Here is a 15,681-nt window from a genome sequence, read left to right on the forward strand (position 1 = left end):
CCTGCCCATGGCAGAGGGATTGGAACTAGATGGTCTTTAAGGTTCCTTTCAACCCAATTATTTCAATGATTTCGTGATTCCACAATTAATTTTACTGTTTAATAATTTTAAAGGAAATTAAACTTTGGCATTAAAGCTGGAGTAACTTGGTCTTCTCTTACAAAATACAAGAGAAGTTCTAGTAATGCTTAAAACACAATATAAATTTTCTTATGACTATGAATCAAGCTTGAAAGGTTTACATATTAGAAATAGTCATTAATCATATAATACAGAGATAATATCTTTGAATAGTACTTTAATAGTAATTTAAGACTGATATTGTGCTTTCACTTCAGAGCATTCAAAAATAATGAAATAAATACAGTTTAGTTTGTGTATTAGAAATTTTTTATGAAGCTGACAAAGCCTTTTTAATTCAATTTACGTATGTAAACTGTTCTTCATGGGACCCCTCTTTAGTTTCAGAGAGCAGTTATTTACAAACAGAAGAAACATTAATGCTGAAAATACAAAAATATGTTACAAATGTTATTCCAAAACCATCTCAAATACTATCATCACAACAGATAATCACAGAGCCTTATTTTCTTTATTTTAAGGGAGAATAAAAATGAAGGTTGTGGAATTTTGCTGTCAAGTCTACTCAGGAGTAAAATTATTTATTTCCTTGATGTTTGTTCTGATTATTCCATTACACTAGCAGGAAGGGATTTATTACTACTTAACAGCAGTTTCTGTCTCTATGCATATGTCAGTAAGCTATTGGCAGCATTTCTAAGAAAACTTAAAAAATAAACCTCAAATGGTTAGTTATATACAAATACATAAGTACAAAGTAGACATTAGCAAAAACCATAGCAATGGACTTAGAATTTCAGTAGTTGCAAGCTTCTTATTGAGAAGAAGTAACTAATAGTACTGGAAGAGAGGAAGTGAACCCAGGGTACTGTTTTACTGACATATTGGTAGACCCTAGAGCAGCTTAGAGCTCCCTCAAAGTGTTATGCACATACTAATCTTGCAACAAATAGTCCTACTGAATAGAGTGTCACAGCTCACATGGTTAACACTTAGTCAGAAGGAATTGATCTCAACTCTAGGAAAACCTCACAGGGGCAGCCCCTAAACATTCAGTCTATACCTCCACAGTACTTGCAGTGATGCCTACACAGTGCTGAACTTCACTGAAATAAATGTAAATAAAGTTGCTTTTCAACTTGCAGCATTGAACTACCATTTTGTTGTAGTCTTTTTATGCTTGGATTTCTAAAGAAAAATAAAAAAAAAATGAAAAGGTGTTAAGGTTATACATTTGGAATGAGTCCCTTAAAAGTTCCATGAAGAGCAAAGCTGCAATTACTAAACTAAGCAACTAAAATCCTTTTAATTTAAAAGAACCTCACAACGAAATTACCTTTAAAGAACATCAGTTCTTACTTTTTTTTTTTTTTAATGTATCTTGAGTTCCAAGTATATAAATCAAGATATTGCATGGTAACCTGTAGTTTTGGTTGCAGTAGAGTTAATTTTCTTCACCGTGGTTACTATGATGGTATGTTCTGCATTTGTGCTGAACACAGCGTTGATAATGGAATGCTTTTATTATTGCTGAGCAGTGCTCACACAGAGTCAAGGGCTTTTCTGCTTTTCATACTGCCACACCGATGCGGAGGCTGGGGTGCACAAGAAGCTGGAAGGGACACAGCCAGGATAGTTGACCTCAGCTGACCAAAGGGACGCTCTATACCATGTGGCATCATGCTCAGCACATAAAGATGGGAAGAGAAGAAGGAAGGGAGAATATTCAGAGGGATGGCACCTGTCTTCCCATGTTAGCATTATACATGTTGAAGCCCTGCTTTCCTGGGAATGGCTGAACACCTGCCTGCCCATGGGAAGCGGTGAATAATTCTTTGTTTTGCTTTGCTTATGCACACAGCTTTTGCTTTTCATATTAAACTGTCTTTACCTCAGCCCACAGGTTTTCTCACTTTTACTCTTCCTGTTTTCTCCCCCATCCTTCTGGTGGGGGACTAAGCAAGTGGCTCTGTGGGGTCTAATTGCCAGACTCTTTTTTTTTTTTTTTTTTGAAAATCTATTAATTTAAAAAGTAGCTTGACCTATTGTTTAGAGCCTGTAAAAATTGTGAATGTCCTTTTTCATAAAATTGAAAAATAGTAAAATATTAAATTTTCACTAATGCAATTTAAATACTGTATTTTTTTCCTTTGAGTTTTCTGGTGCAAGAGGGTTCCTGAAAGAAGAACAACAGTCTCCAGTCAGTTGATTCTATTTGGCTATCATGAAAATATTGTTAACTAAAATTCAGAATATATAACAGGATTCCAACCACTCTTGAGTGGTTTTATTCCTTCACATAAAAGATGGTTAATTATCAATTAGAAGGCAAAAGGCCAAGAGGTATCTGTTGTAAAATGTCTTGATTCCCACTATTGTTTCCTACTTTTTAGCTTTCAACATTGTTTTTCAAATATCTCATCAAAAAACCCTCATCCTGAGGGTTTATAAAATAGTCTTTTGGGATCCAAAATGAGATATACAACCCAAACCAGTGATCATTTTTAATATGAAAATATGTGAGGGTTGGAATACTTGGGTCAAACAATATTAACAAACAACATCTTTTATGTGAAGAACCCAAACAGAAGCAAGCAAAAAAGACCCCTTTTATCCTGCAGAAGTAAACTTATTTTCCTGTTGCACATATAGTAAAACTAAAGGATTAACCCTTTTGAAATGAGTTTCAAATTCTTCTGGCCGTTTTAAATAGGAGTAATATTTGTACTTACAAATTTCTCTGTGTAGTAGCACACAGTGTGCTGCAGACTGACAACATCTAAGCAGAGTAAGTTGAGACTTGAGTAATGGTCGGACAATTTGCTTCCTTTTGCTGCTGCCTCATTCTTGCCAAACCATGCTGTGTTTTCACATTTTACCCACACTCATTCTAAGAAAAATTGTCTCTTATGATAGGTCTGTACAACTGCCAAGAAAATGAGATTCTGAGAGGTACCTGTGGATACAATTCCCATGCAAATTATAAATAACCATGTCCGCTAATCTGAAAACCCAGGTTTATTTGATTGATGTACTAAAACCATTGCTAAACAGTAATTTCCTCATTGGAAGTGTCAGGCATACAATAGAGACATACAATAGCCACATCAAAGATCTTGGCATGGCATGATAAGGTTTTGCAGGTTCTGTACATATAAAGGTGTGACACAGAAAGAGATGTTCTTGTGAGGAGAGAACTGCAGAGGATACTCTGAGAGATGATTTTAGTTTCACAAGACAATTTCAGAAAGAGTGCCTGTTTGTGAGTACCCTGGAGGACTCAGATTCCTGGGTAGGTCCATATGAAGAAAATGGAGGAAGCAGAAGTACCACAGTCCAGTAAGACTGTTTCTTGGATGGATGAATCACCGTGACGCTGATATCCACTGTATGTTCACTCACGGGTCGAGTTAAGCATGGTACCAGATTAGGTGCATCTAACAAACCAAAAAAGCTAAGTTTCTGTATAACTGCAAGTAGCTAGTAACTACACCACCATAGCCAAATGTTTGCACTTTGAAGAAAGAAAAACAAACCCTGGGGAACTAGAAATTAGTTTCCTATATAAAATGTGTTTGAACTTACTCTGTATCTCATACCAGCTCATGTCTAATTTACCCCACATTCTGTTGGAAGTGTATTTTAATTGTATTGAAATGTGCTTGGTAAATGGGGCCATTAGTGTATCTAATGAAGTGTCCGCATTCACATCTGCAGGTGCAAGCTACTTTCATTTCTGTTGCAAGGTAAGAATGTAAGAAAGCTTAACAGTATGTAGAAGATTGATGTGTTTCACTAGACAAAGAATGGCCTCTCAGGCTTACGAAATCTTTGAAAAACTAATTTGGAATAAGAAAGGAATAACTGTTCTCAAACTTGCTTGATCAAAACCAGTACCAAGTGTTTAGCTGTTAACTCCAAAATCCTATTTGATGAGCTGTTACACAGAAAACTGAATCAATTTTTACCATTGTGTATTAATGGCTTCCCTACTGATTTTTAACTTAATATTTCCTCATTTGTCTGCCTAAACATAAATTAATTGAAATGCACATTGATTTCTTTGTAAAAACAAGTAGATGTACAAGCTGCTAATCCACCTTCTGTGACTTTTCCTGCCTTATTCAAGAGCCATATATTCCATGGAGACCAATACAAAACAGGCATAAAAATACTTTCCCGTCTCCAATAGCATGAGTTGCTTTATATTTGGTGACAATAACCTAATTTTGAACAAAAATTTCACTGGAATTCCTAAATAAGCTTAAGTATGCAGGTATAGTAACATGCTTCACAAAGTTATAGTTAGTGCATACATACACAAAATAGTTATGTAAATGTAATATAACTATGTCTAAGCAAGTCCTCTGTCTGTAATGAGGTGACATTTCTTTACATAATACTTGTGAAATCACAAGCTTTTTGTCTTCTCTATTTCTGTCTGCAAACCCCAGAATGTCACATCAAATAGGTGAAGTTAAAGAACGTAGGAAATATGGGTTTAGGACTAGACCTTAAAATTTCTACTCTTATAACATGCAGTTTATGCCACAGGCAAAACCATGAGCAAATCCTTCCAGAGATCAGTGTTTAGGCTTTGGTTATAATGCATACATATACATCACCATGGATTATGCTAGTGTATGTCCTGGTCACTCTGAGGACAGGGTTTATTTTTGCAGTAGCGAGTAAGAGGGCATGGCTAGGACCCTGAGGTTGTCCTATACCACTTTGTGTCATTTTCTGGGGACAGGGGAAGGGGACCCTTCTGGGTCATGGAGTATGGCAGCACCATTAGGTATGGCTAGGGATTTCTGTGTGGTGACTACTGGTATGTGAATCATTTGCCTCTTGTACACTCTGTTATTAATATGGCTGCTGTTACTGTTTGTTTTCCTAATTCATTGCTGTTTCCTGTAAATTGTTGTTATCTCAACCTGTAATCTTTACCTTTTGTAACTCCAGTTCTCTCCATCCTGCTGCAGGGGAGGTGGAGGGGGAGAGGTGAGTGAGCTAGCAGTGCATGGTTTGGAGGGTTTCAGTGGGAACACTAAATTAGGGAATACCATTCCTAAACCACAACAGTGTATTTATGTCTAAGTCTATTTGCTTAACTTAGAAGTGTGCTTCTACTCTATGGCTGAAATAGTCTTATGCTTTGGTTACAGAACACAGTCATATTTTTCTGAAGCACAGTATTATAATAACAAAATAATATTTAAAAATTCTAGTTGAGAAAATAAACCTTAAACAATGCTGTGCCTTATTTTGAAAGCTAAAGGTGGTTTTAGGAAGCTAATCTTTAGGCAGTGGGATCTGAAATGTCACCTACAAAAATATTTTATTATAAAGAGAATGTAGTTTCTAAATTATGGTGCAAACTCAAGGGGTATTCAGAGTGTTTTATTTATCAGTCCATTAAAAACATATGAACTCCTCCTCTCTAGCACTCCCATTTAGTTTAACCAGAAGCTGCAGCAGTGATGGCAAATCACCCTGGAAGACTGCACCTACTATTGTAATTGAATATGTTCACAGAATCACAGAATATGCTGAGTTTGAATGGATCCACGAGGATCATCAATTCCAACTCTTAGCCCTTGCACAGGACCATTCGCAAGGGTCACACCATGTGCCTGAGTGTATCATCCAAATGCTTTTTGAACTCTGTCAGGCTTGGTGCTGTGACCACTTCCCTGAGGAGCCTGTTCTAGCACCCAACCACTCTCTGCGTGAAGAACCTCTTTCTAACATCTAACCTCAACGTCCTCTGAGATAATTTCAGGCCATTCCCTTGGGTTCTGTGCTTCCTTGAGTTCAGGGCAGGAGAAGAGCCCAGGAGTGAGTATTCAGCAAGCCCTATTCCTGTTCCAATTCATGCTGGTTAGTCTATGCACAAAACTTCAGGGAGTTTAGCTCGTGTTCAAATACAAATTGATTTTACAGGTTTTGGTCTAAATATAAGAGTCTACCCAGACCCATCTAAAACTTAGGTCAACTCTGGGTCTTGTTGCACAAAGACAGCAGTGAAAGTTGCCATGCAGCAGAGCCAAGTTCGATCTGTCTGTTTGGGTGGCTGTATATAAATAAAATCAAACAAGACACATCTTCCCTTTCCCTCTTCCAAAACAAATGTCAAAACAGAAAATCAGTGTTTCTGCTAAAATCTGTTTTGTCATCCAGTAAGCATGACAAATGATATCTTATGACCTATAAATGCAAATTGCCAGACATTCTGGAGACATAACAAAACTTTCTCAATCTAATTACTAGCATGACAATGTGTACTATTAATTTTCAATTTCATTGACAACCTTCAACACTCAAAGTGATCCAGATTAATCTAGTCACCTCCTGCACCCTGTTTTAGTTCCAACAAGTATTTTAGTAAAATACCTTGACTGAAAGCAATGAAACCACTACTATATTGCTGGGTCATGTTTTTCCATGTTTAATCTCTTTCACTGTTATACTTTACAATTTAGAATTAAGTGAATTTCACCAAGCAGGAAATGCACATTGATTTCAGGCTGGAGATCGCAACCACCATGGAGGTTCTGGATCATTCTGCCACATTTTAAAGCTAATGGTCTTTCTTTATACATTTTAGCCCATGTTATTTTCCTCTTGGCCTTGCGCGGCTGACAAAAAAACAAACTAAAAAAAATTTCAGTCTTTCACTGCATTTTCCTCCAGAAGTGAAAAATTATGCTTGTTGTTTCTGAAGAATTACTGATCATGCCCTCTTGATACCTTCCTCCTGCACAAAAAACCAAACCAAATCAACAAAAACCCTAACCAAAACAAAGAAAGGTGCAGGAAAACAAAACTGCAAAACTGCAACACAGAGAATTAATGCCTTTACTGCAGCTAACTGCAGCATAGTCTACAGTTCCAGAGAAATACTCACTGTTGTTTTAGTCAGCTGCATTGTAGGAAGCCTTGTAAACATAAGGAAATGTTCAAAAGAACATGATTCACCTCTTTTTGTGGTAAAAAATAAAGAGTAATGTTGTTACTATAATAAATCAGACTTCTTTAATAGTTTAGGCACAGAGGTCCTCACTGCATGGAGCAAGATACTTGGTACTTGCCCATTACACAAAAAATACAGTCTTCAAACTTCTGCCTTTATACATAGTGAGCAAGCGGATATTGAAAATTTCTTGGTATGTGGGAAGACAATGTTGTATTTTAAATAATACAGAATGCCTGTCTTGAGAATTAGCTGTATTATTATTCCTTTACCAGTAAGTAACCATCCCATTTATTTGCAAGCTAAATTTTGCCCTTCTTTTCAAAGACTTTAGTGGGAGTTAAAATTCAGTGGGAGTTATAATTCCCCCATGGGAGAGGAGGCAATCTACAAGCCAGAGTAAACAAATGTTTTCCAAGTTGTGTACAGTATTTCCGAATTTCTTATTCATGTCATCCAAACTCAGGGTTAGGGATGAAACAAGAACAAACAGCTAAAATGGAGCAGGAAATACATTTACCATCACTGGGTCAAACCCTTTTTATGTGTAAATCAGGTTAGTGCCAAACAGCCAAAGAAGTGATACCAATTTGCAGCAAATGAATGTCTCACTTTATTCTAGGTTAGGAGCAAGGTCATTAATATCTTTTCAGTTTTATATTTGACACCAGACATATTTTTAAAAAGCTTATTATCTGTGAAAACCCTGGTGACATCTCTCTGTACAAGCTGTACTATTAATGCACAATTCCAACAGGTTGTCTGTGCATTGGGATGAGTGATAATCAAAGGCAAACATCAGTAAGGTACAACTCACCATTTCCAAGCATAAAAGAGAGACTATAAAACCAAAATGTTCTTTTCTTTCCTCAGAATGTACAATACTTGTATGATCACAAATCTTGCATAGCTGTTAAATAGCAAAAACAAATCAAACTTTTACAGTTGCATTTCTAAAGGGAAGAACAGAAACTCTGATACGTTTCCTTGTGATCCCAAGTATCATAGGGAGTATCAAGGGAGGAGTACAGAACTTCTGCATCTTTATTTAACCTAGTGTCTTTCCTTGAAGTCTTGTGTTTAAATATATCTAGTGATCTGATCCAGACTGCTCACTTTTCTCCACAGAAGAAGTCAATGCTGAAAAATTTCAAACCGAGAGACTGTATTTAATACCTATTACAAGAGTATTTCACTGATCTTCCACAGCAGTTAAGCACCTAACTACCCTTAAACATCTCTGGTTGAAAAGCCTGAGAAAAATCTAATCAGAAAAAGACACCAAAGTAATCAAATAATGGCAAGAAAAGAAACATAGTCTGAAAATTTTCACATTTTCATGGATATGAATAAATGATTCCAGGACAATCCAGTCCAGAGAACATAAGTGTGTCCAATATAAATCTCATACCTTTATTGATGGATAGGTAGCATACTGAAGTAAAAAGCATATGTACTTTGTGCATCTTATTCAGTTCAAAATAAAGTTTCTAATTTGTCATAATGTTGGAAAATAAATATGCATACACCATATGTTACTGTTACATTAGTAGCTGTGTCTTATAGATGTCAAATAAAAGGTTACTAAAGCTGAAACTCAAGCCAACATATTTAATGTGGTTAATATCGGAATATGTAAGATAATTATATGATTGGAACAGAAAAGATGTCATTTTATCTCAAACAGAACTGACTGTTGCACTGTATTATCAATGAATTAAATGCACTGATTTTTATCACAATAATATGAATTTAGTAATTCATGATGCACATGGAAAAGAGTAAATTTTAGAAGATGTTTTTGCTTTGGGTAAATGCATTATTATTTAGGATGTGAGTAAATAAATTAACTTGTTAAATCTCCGTTAAATCATGTTATCTGTTATTTACAACAAAATAAATCCCAAAATACTGTACCAAGCGATTTGCAACTTGCCTAATAGACGCAATAAAAGAACACAATTTGTCCTTCAAGCTAGAAAATATCTCTGGTAACAATGGGCATGTCAGACTGAACTGTAGACACCTGCTTTCACGTTCAACTTTCTTTTCTGAATCAATGAATAGGTTTATACCATTATCTAAGTTCCCTGTCAGAATAATTTAGAAGTAATTTGAGAATAGAACACTAGAAGTAATAAAATCTGATTTAAGGTAAATTATCTTAATGTCTTTGCTGATTGAACAGACTAGATCTTATTTAGGTTGGGGTTAGAGATGATAAGCACCTTCCCTTAAATTTCCTGGAGAACACAAAATTGAACTATGCAGAGTCAAAACTCTTTAAATCAAGGAGATGATAGTGTATGCACTGATTAAGCTGCACAGAGAAATGATACAACATGCTAACTGATGTCTAGGGAATTCATTATATTTCTAGCCCAAAAATCGTTAATGCTGTTGGGGTTACTTAACACTGCAGTGAGGCAGTATGTGCAGTATTACATGGGATTTTTGTTGATGTTACCTCATGATCTTAGAATAGGAATGATGTTTCTGGTTATGGTAATTAAAATTCTATTTATACTGCATTTAAGCACAACAAATAGAGTGGATACTTTTCCTGCTGGATTAGTTGAAACGTTCAAACACTAAACACTGCAAGTAGCAATGATTGAAGTCTACCTCTTTTGTAGGCAGAAGTGTTAAATGTTAAATGCTGGCATCAAGGGGAAACAACCAGCAGACCAATCAGGTCTGTTATAATAGCAAATAATAGATGGGCTTCTTTTCCAGAGCTGCATCAGGAGAAGGATGGAGAAGGAGAGAAAAAGATATAGGCTGAAGTGGTAAATTGAGATTACTGGAACTGATTCAGGGGGTAATTCAAATAAAATCAACTTCATGTCCTTCAGTATCAGAACTGTTAATAGACTTATGTGGAGAGACAGAAAATAGTACAGGTTGTCTATAAAACTTTCCTGTGCTCAGAACACTGTTTCTTAAGTCTCAGAGGTGCTTAAGCTGCTTAGACCAGAAATGGTGACTTCTTCATTACTTATTTCATTGCTAACTTCACAGGGAGTGTCCAAGTAAAACACCATGGGATTGGACATAAGAGGCAACAGAGTCAACATGTGAAGTACTCAGCAGTAGTTAAGTGACAGCTGCTTGGTTATAGGTGTGTCCAATTGTACATATGCATAGCATCTCTAAAGGAACCTTCCTGGTGGTGATTCATGTATGTTTCTGCAGTGCAGTACAGTAGCATAAAACAGATCCTCATTTACTTACATGCTGCAGAGTTGTATATAGAAGGGTCCATAAGTAGAATAGTTAAATCAGTTCAAGCTGATGAAGCTGCACTGCTTCCAACCCCAGAGCTAACCTTTTGGTGACTGCTTCAGGAGTCACCAATCTAGATCATCATGTACAATATAAGCATGCTCTTGGTTGTCTAGGAAAGTTAAGCATGCTCTTGGTTGTCTAGGAAAGTTAGAAGGCAGGGAAGGAGAGGGTTTGAGAAGTTACCTTTTTAACTTGGTGCTCATCTCTGTGGATATAGTCAAATGAACGGATTTTTGTCTGACATGATATGTATTATGCTAAAGTGCTCACAAATTGAAAAATGATTCAATATTTTGTGTAGTCTTTCTATTTTTTGAATTGATAGAAAATATGAAGGCTGATTGCTAACCTGCTTTTGATGGTACTTTCACTATCATTAAAAATAAAGATGGTTTTTCTTCCTCAACACACTTTTAACAGCCAGTAGCAAACAGAATAAGGCCCAGGAATACTATTCCCTCTCAGACTGCCTGTCTCACACCCACCTATCTGGACCATTTGCCACTATTATCATCAATTACAGGGAAAGGTATGTTCAAATGATCACCACTGTATGAACCTGAATGATTGCCTGATTTATCTTAAAATGATGCCTTAGTGTGAATACCTATTTATGACATTCTGATAAATTTAGGGAAATAGTAACTTATACAGAATGTCAAACTTCTATTTTAAAAGATGTGAAAGCCTGGTTTGATGTCATAAGAGTTCCCATTTCCACTTGAGCTGAACTGTATATGATAAATACATAGAAATTAATATGCTTAAAATCTTGGGAAAAAAAATCACTGAAAAAAACTCCGAAGTTCATGTCCAGTGTATGTGATAGAAAATTACCATGCTTTTATTAATATTTTTGTTTACAAGAGGTACTGAGTTAAAAAAATATGCTTATATCTTTGAGAACAGTAAGAAATGGCAAATATATGATTAACTAATATGATTGATTTTGAGTATAAACAAAAATTATGTATATCTGACTAGTTATTTACCTCCTAGGCTCCATACAGTTCTTGATCTCAATGGGATTATTTCAAAGGTAATTCATTCTTTAAAGTTCTTTCTTTCAAGGTATTTTTATTGGCTATAGTTGTAAAATAATAAACTTCTAAAATAAAGAACTAGTTTATCTCTACTTTCTAGAGTATGGACTATATAAATCCGTATTGATTGAATACCTTCATATTTCCTTAAATATATAATACGTAAGAAGATTATGATTAAATAATGATTCAAAAGTTTATGTAACATAATACCAATGATTATCTATCAAATTAATCAAGAGCTGGGTTTTGTTAATTAGTCAGCCAGACTTATCCACAGAAAGTTTACTATACCTAGCAACATTTATGGTAGCAATAATTTCCAATGGCAGCTTACTGTGCAAAACCCTACCATTTTTAAATCAATTAAAACAAGTAGAACTGACCTGTCAACTGATATAATAGTATAGTTCAAGAGTTGTTAGTTTTCTAAACTGTAAAATTATTTTTGTTTTGTGAAGTTTTCATTTATTACTATGCCTAGCAAAGTTTTATTGCTTAATTTACAAAAAAGTGGAGAATATTTGTAAAAATTAATCTTCCAAACCTTTCATAAAGCTTCAGACGTTTTGCTGATCAAAAGATCACAACAGTGAAAAAGATCTTTCAAATAGTAGGAGTGGGATTTATTGTTGTTGTGGGGTTTTGTTTGTTTGTTTAGGTTTTTTTGTTTGGGTTTGTTTTGTTTGGGTTGGATGTTTTTAATTTTAAGTTCTCTGACATTTGTATTTTTTTGTAACTGGTAGTTGAGGGATATGGCTAAGGTAACATCAGGTAGACTATAGTAGTCTATGTGACAGAAACATTAACACACATTTAGCACTTCTAACAGTATGAAACCCAAGCAGTACAGTGACAGAAAATAATAAGAAAACACATTAGTGATTCTTAACCTCAATTCAAACCTTGCTGTGTACTAGGACATTCTCATACTCTTCAACAATTTGTTTAAGTAACAGACTAGCAAGTTTTCCAAGTACATGCACAGTGTAATTCTTCTGAATAGGCCAATGGAAATCAACAAAACAGTTACCAACTTAAATCTATAGGTTTTACATAGTGTTGGGGTTCTTAGACGTAAATGTTTTGTAATCACTGCTACATCTCTTCAATAGATGCTATTCTCAGAACTGTCACAACTGTCAAAGCCATGCTTGTCAAAATAGTTAAACTTTTAGAAAAGAATTTCTAAAAATTCACAGCAGTAAATGTCTATTTTTTATGGAATATAGCTCTACAGGAAAATCATGGAAAGATCCAAACAGTCACCAAAGGGTTATGATTGAAGGACAAAGTACTGCAAGTAGGTTACATGACCCTTTATGGAAAGATCTTTATCACAGCTAGTTTCATATGGAATAAAGAAAAGTTTTCCGTTGAAGCTCCTTTGAGGTTTCCATTAAAGGATGGGTTTCTCATCAGTCCTAATATTAAAAGTATCAATACAAGGTCCTCTGCTGTAACTTGAAAACTCATGTAATAATCAACTGTAAAACATTTTACCTTATGAATATTTGAAACAGTGTTACTAACTTTTAAAGTACTCACATATCACAAAAAGATGAGAGAACACAAAGTCCTGAAATGTCAGCTTCAGGACTTTAATTTTTTTCAGTGCTAGGAAGCTTACGGCACCCTCATGAAATCTAAAAATATTAAACAGTGAGAATTTCTTTCAGAAGCAGTATACCCATTTTTATTTTTATTTTTATTTTATTTACATTTAATACTTTGGTTTTAATAGTTTTCTTCCCCATTGCTAAAAAATTAAATAAGCAGATCTTGAAAATGACAGAAACACAGAAACCAAAAATATTTACAAACTAATGGGGAATACTGTGAAGAATGTCTTGAAGCACAAAGGTTCATAACAAAACCAAACCGCTTAGACTTATACTTCAATCAAATGAAATATTTAATTAGGAAAACTGTACCCTACAAATAACTGCTCTGAATATGTAGACGAGGATATAACCAGGAAAAACTCCTCAGTGTCCCTAAAAATCTTGATAAGAGATTCAACCTTTGTCTATGTTGTGGGGAACCTGTTCTTCACAGACAACATATTTAATGGTCTACCATTAAATGAACAAAACTGAACAGAGTGATCTGTACTCACTCCTGGCTTGCATTAAAGCAGGCATGGAAGAATACAGGGGAATAAGAAGTTTTGTCAATACCATGAGACAATAGTGCAATTTTTAGTATATGCGTCAACTTAAACCCAAAATTATATTGCAGCAGTAACAAGATCATTGCAGAGAAAACACTCCAGAAAGTACAGCCAGTTAAGTGAAAATTTATGAGGCAGCCATAACTGGCTCAACAGCAAACCTGTACTTTTATGAGCATGCTTGAACCATTCTGCTCTAAATGCTAAATGAGGATGATTCATTTAGATAAAAAGAAATGACTGTATTCAATACAACTGATCTACAGCCTAGTAAAACATTGCAGAGGGCATAGCTTCAATAGTATGAGCATCATTAAAACTGACAACACTTTATCTGTTTCCTGGAACCTCGTTTCCCCAACTATGACAAGGATGTATACAGTAAACTGCTGTAGACAGCACTTGTCGCAGCATTCAGACTGCACTTTTTTTTCCTTTTCGAAACAAAACTTGAGGCTGCAAATTACTCTGGTGTGAGTACAATACAGTAGCCTGCTACAGTTTCAGTTTCTTACTGAAAATGGATCTGTGCAAACTGCAAATCATCTATGCTTCATGACCAAAAAATATTAGTGCAGATAATGGCATCTTTATTTGGTAACATCTAACCAACATCAGCTTGAGTTGTCAGGAATAAGTTTTGCTTCATTTCCCCTTACCTAAACCTCAGATACACTTTAAAATAAGGGTGGCAGTTTAGGTGGATTGCTAAGATAGACTCTATTTTCATCATTCTAGAAACTTTTTAGTTCACGGCTGTTTCTAGGTTTTTATTTCCAAACATTCATTATGACATAAAATAGAGTCCAAACCCAATGAACAGAAAATGAAAAAGCTTTCCAGTACTATCAGTCGTACAATATTTGTCCTCTGGCATCTAGGCAGAGTGTTCCATGAGGAAGGCATACAGGCTATTTGTTCTGTTTGCACAGTTCCAGATCCTCCAGGTTAGGCTTGCAATCTTCGTACTCAGATTTGCTACCAAATTGCTAGTCGGGAAGACAAAATTATTTCAGGAAGTTTAAATGGATTTATTTAATAATTAACCAGATATAACTTAAAATTGTAGAGTTCTGAAAACATATTTAGGCTTTCCTCCTTGGTTAACTGACCATTTTGAAAGATAGGCATGAGCTAATGGCTCAGCATCTCCATCCCCAGGGTAGACAGACAGTGGCTGATTATGAATCGGGATTGTGTCTAGGTGTCCAAGAAGGCCAACAGCATCCTGGCTTGCTTCAAAAATAGTGTGGCCAGCAGGACTAAGGCAGTGAGGATTCCCTGGTGTTCGGCATTGGTGAGGCCTCATCTTGAATCTTGTGCTCAGTTTTGGGCCCCTCACTTCAAGAAGGACATTGAGGTACTGCAACATGTCAAGAGAATGGCGACAAAGCTGTGTAAGGGTCTGGAGCGCAAGTCTTATGAGGAGTGGTTGAGGTGAGAGATGGTTGTTTAGCCTGGAGAAAAGGAGGCTGAAGAGGGACCTTGTCACTCTCTACCTGAAAGGAGGTTATAGTGGTGGGGATCAGTTTCTTCTCCACAGTACTAAGTCTTAGGACAAGAGGACAGGGCTTCAAGCTGTGCCAGGAGAGGTTTAGATCAGATATCAAGAAAAACCTCTTGTCTGAAAAGGCCTCAAGTATTGGAGCAAACCACCCAAGGAAGTGGTGGACTCAGTGTCCTGAGAGGTGTTTAAAAGAAGTGTGGATGTTAAACCCAGGGACATGGTTTAGCAGTAGACTTGGCAGTCCTGAGTTAATGATTGGACTGAGTGATCTTAAAGCTCTTTTCCAATCTAAATGATTCTATGATTCTAAGACTCTACCTAGAACTACACAAATCAAGGGCAGTTTTTGGCCTTTCCCAGCTCATGTGCGCTTACAAAAAGCCTGACAGCTGATTGAAAATATTTTTCACTCAAGAGTACAATGATGGTAGAGCCTTCATAGAAGTGTTTGTGTCATTAAATACTTTAATTCTTTTCTCTTCAGTATTTTGTTAGAATTGCAGGTTTGACCCTACAACTATTGTTCGCTCAAAACTCCCATTGGTTATAATCAAAGAGAGTAGTATCTAGAAGATGAGGCTGTATAGTATTAAACTCTGTTCACAGTTCTGCC

The sequence above is a fragment of the Myiozetetes cayanensis genome, unplaced genomic scaffold (assembly GCF_022539395.1).
Source record: "Myiozetetes cayanensis isolate MyiCay16 unplaced genomic scaffold, myiCay2020 scf1, whole genome shotgun sequence".
Lineage (NCBI taxonomy): Eukaryota > Metazoa > Chordata > Aves > Passeriformes > Tyrannidae > Myiozetetes > Myiozetetes cayanensis.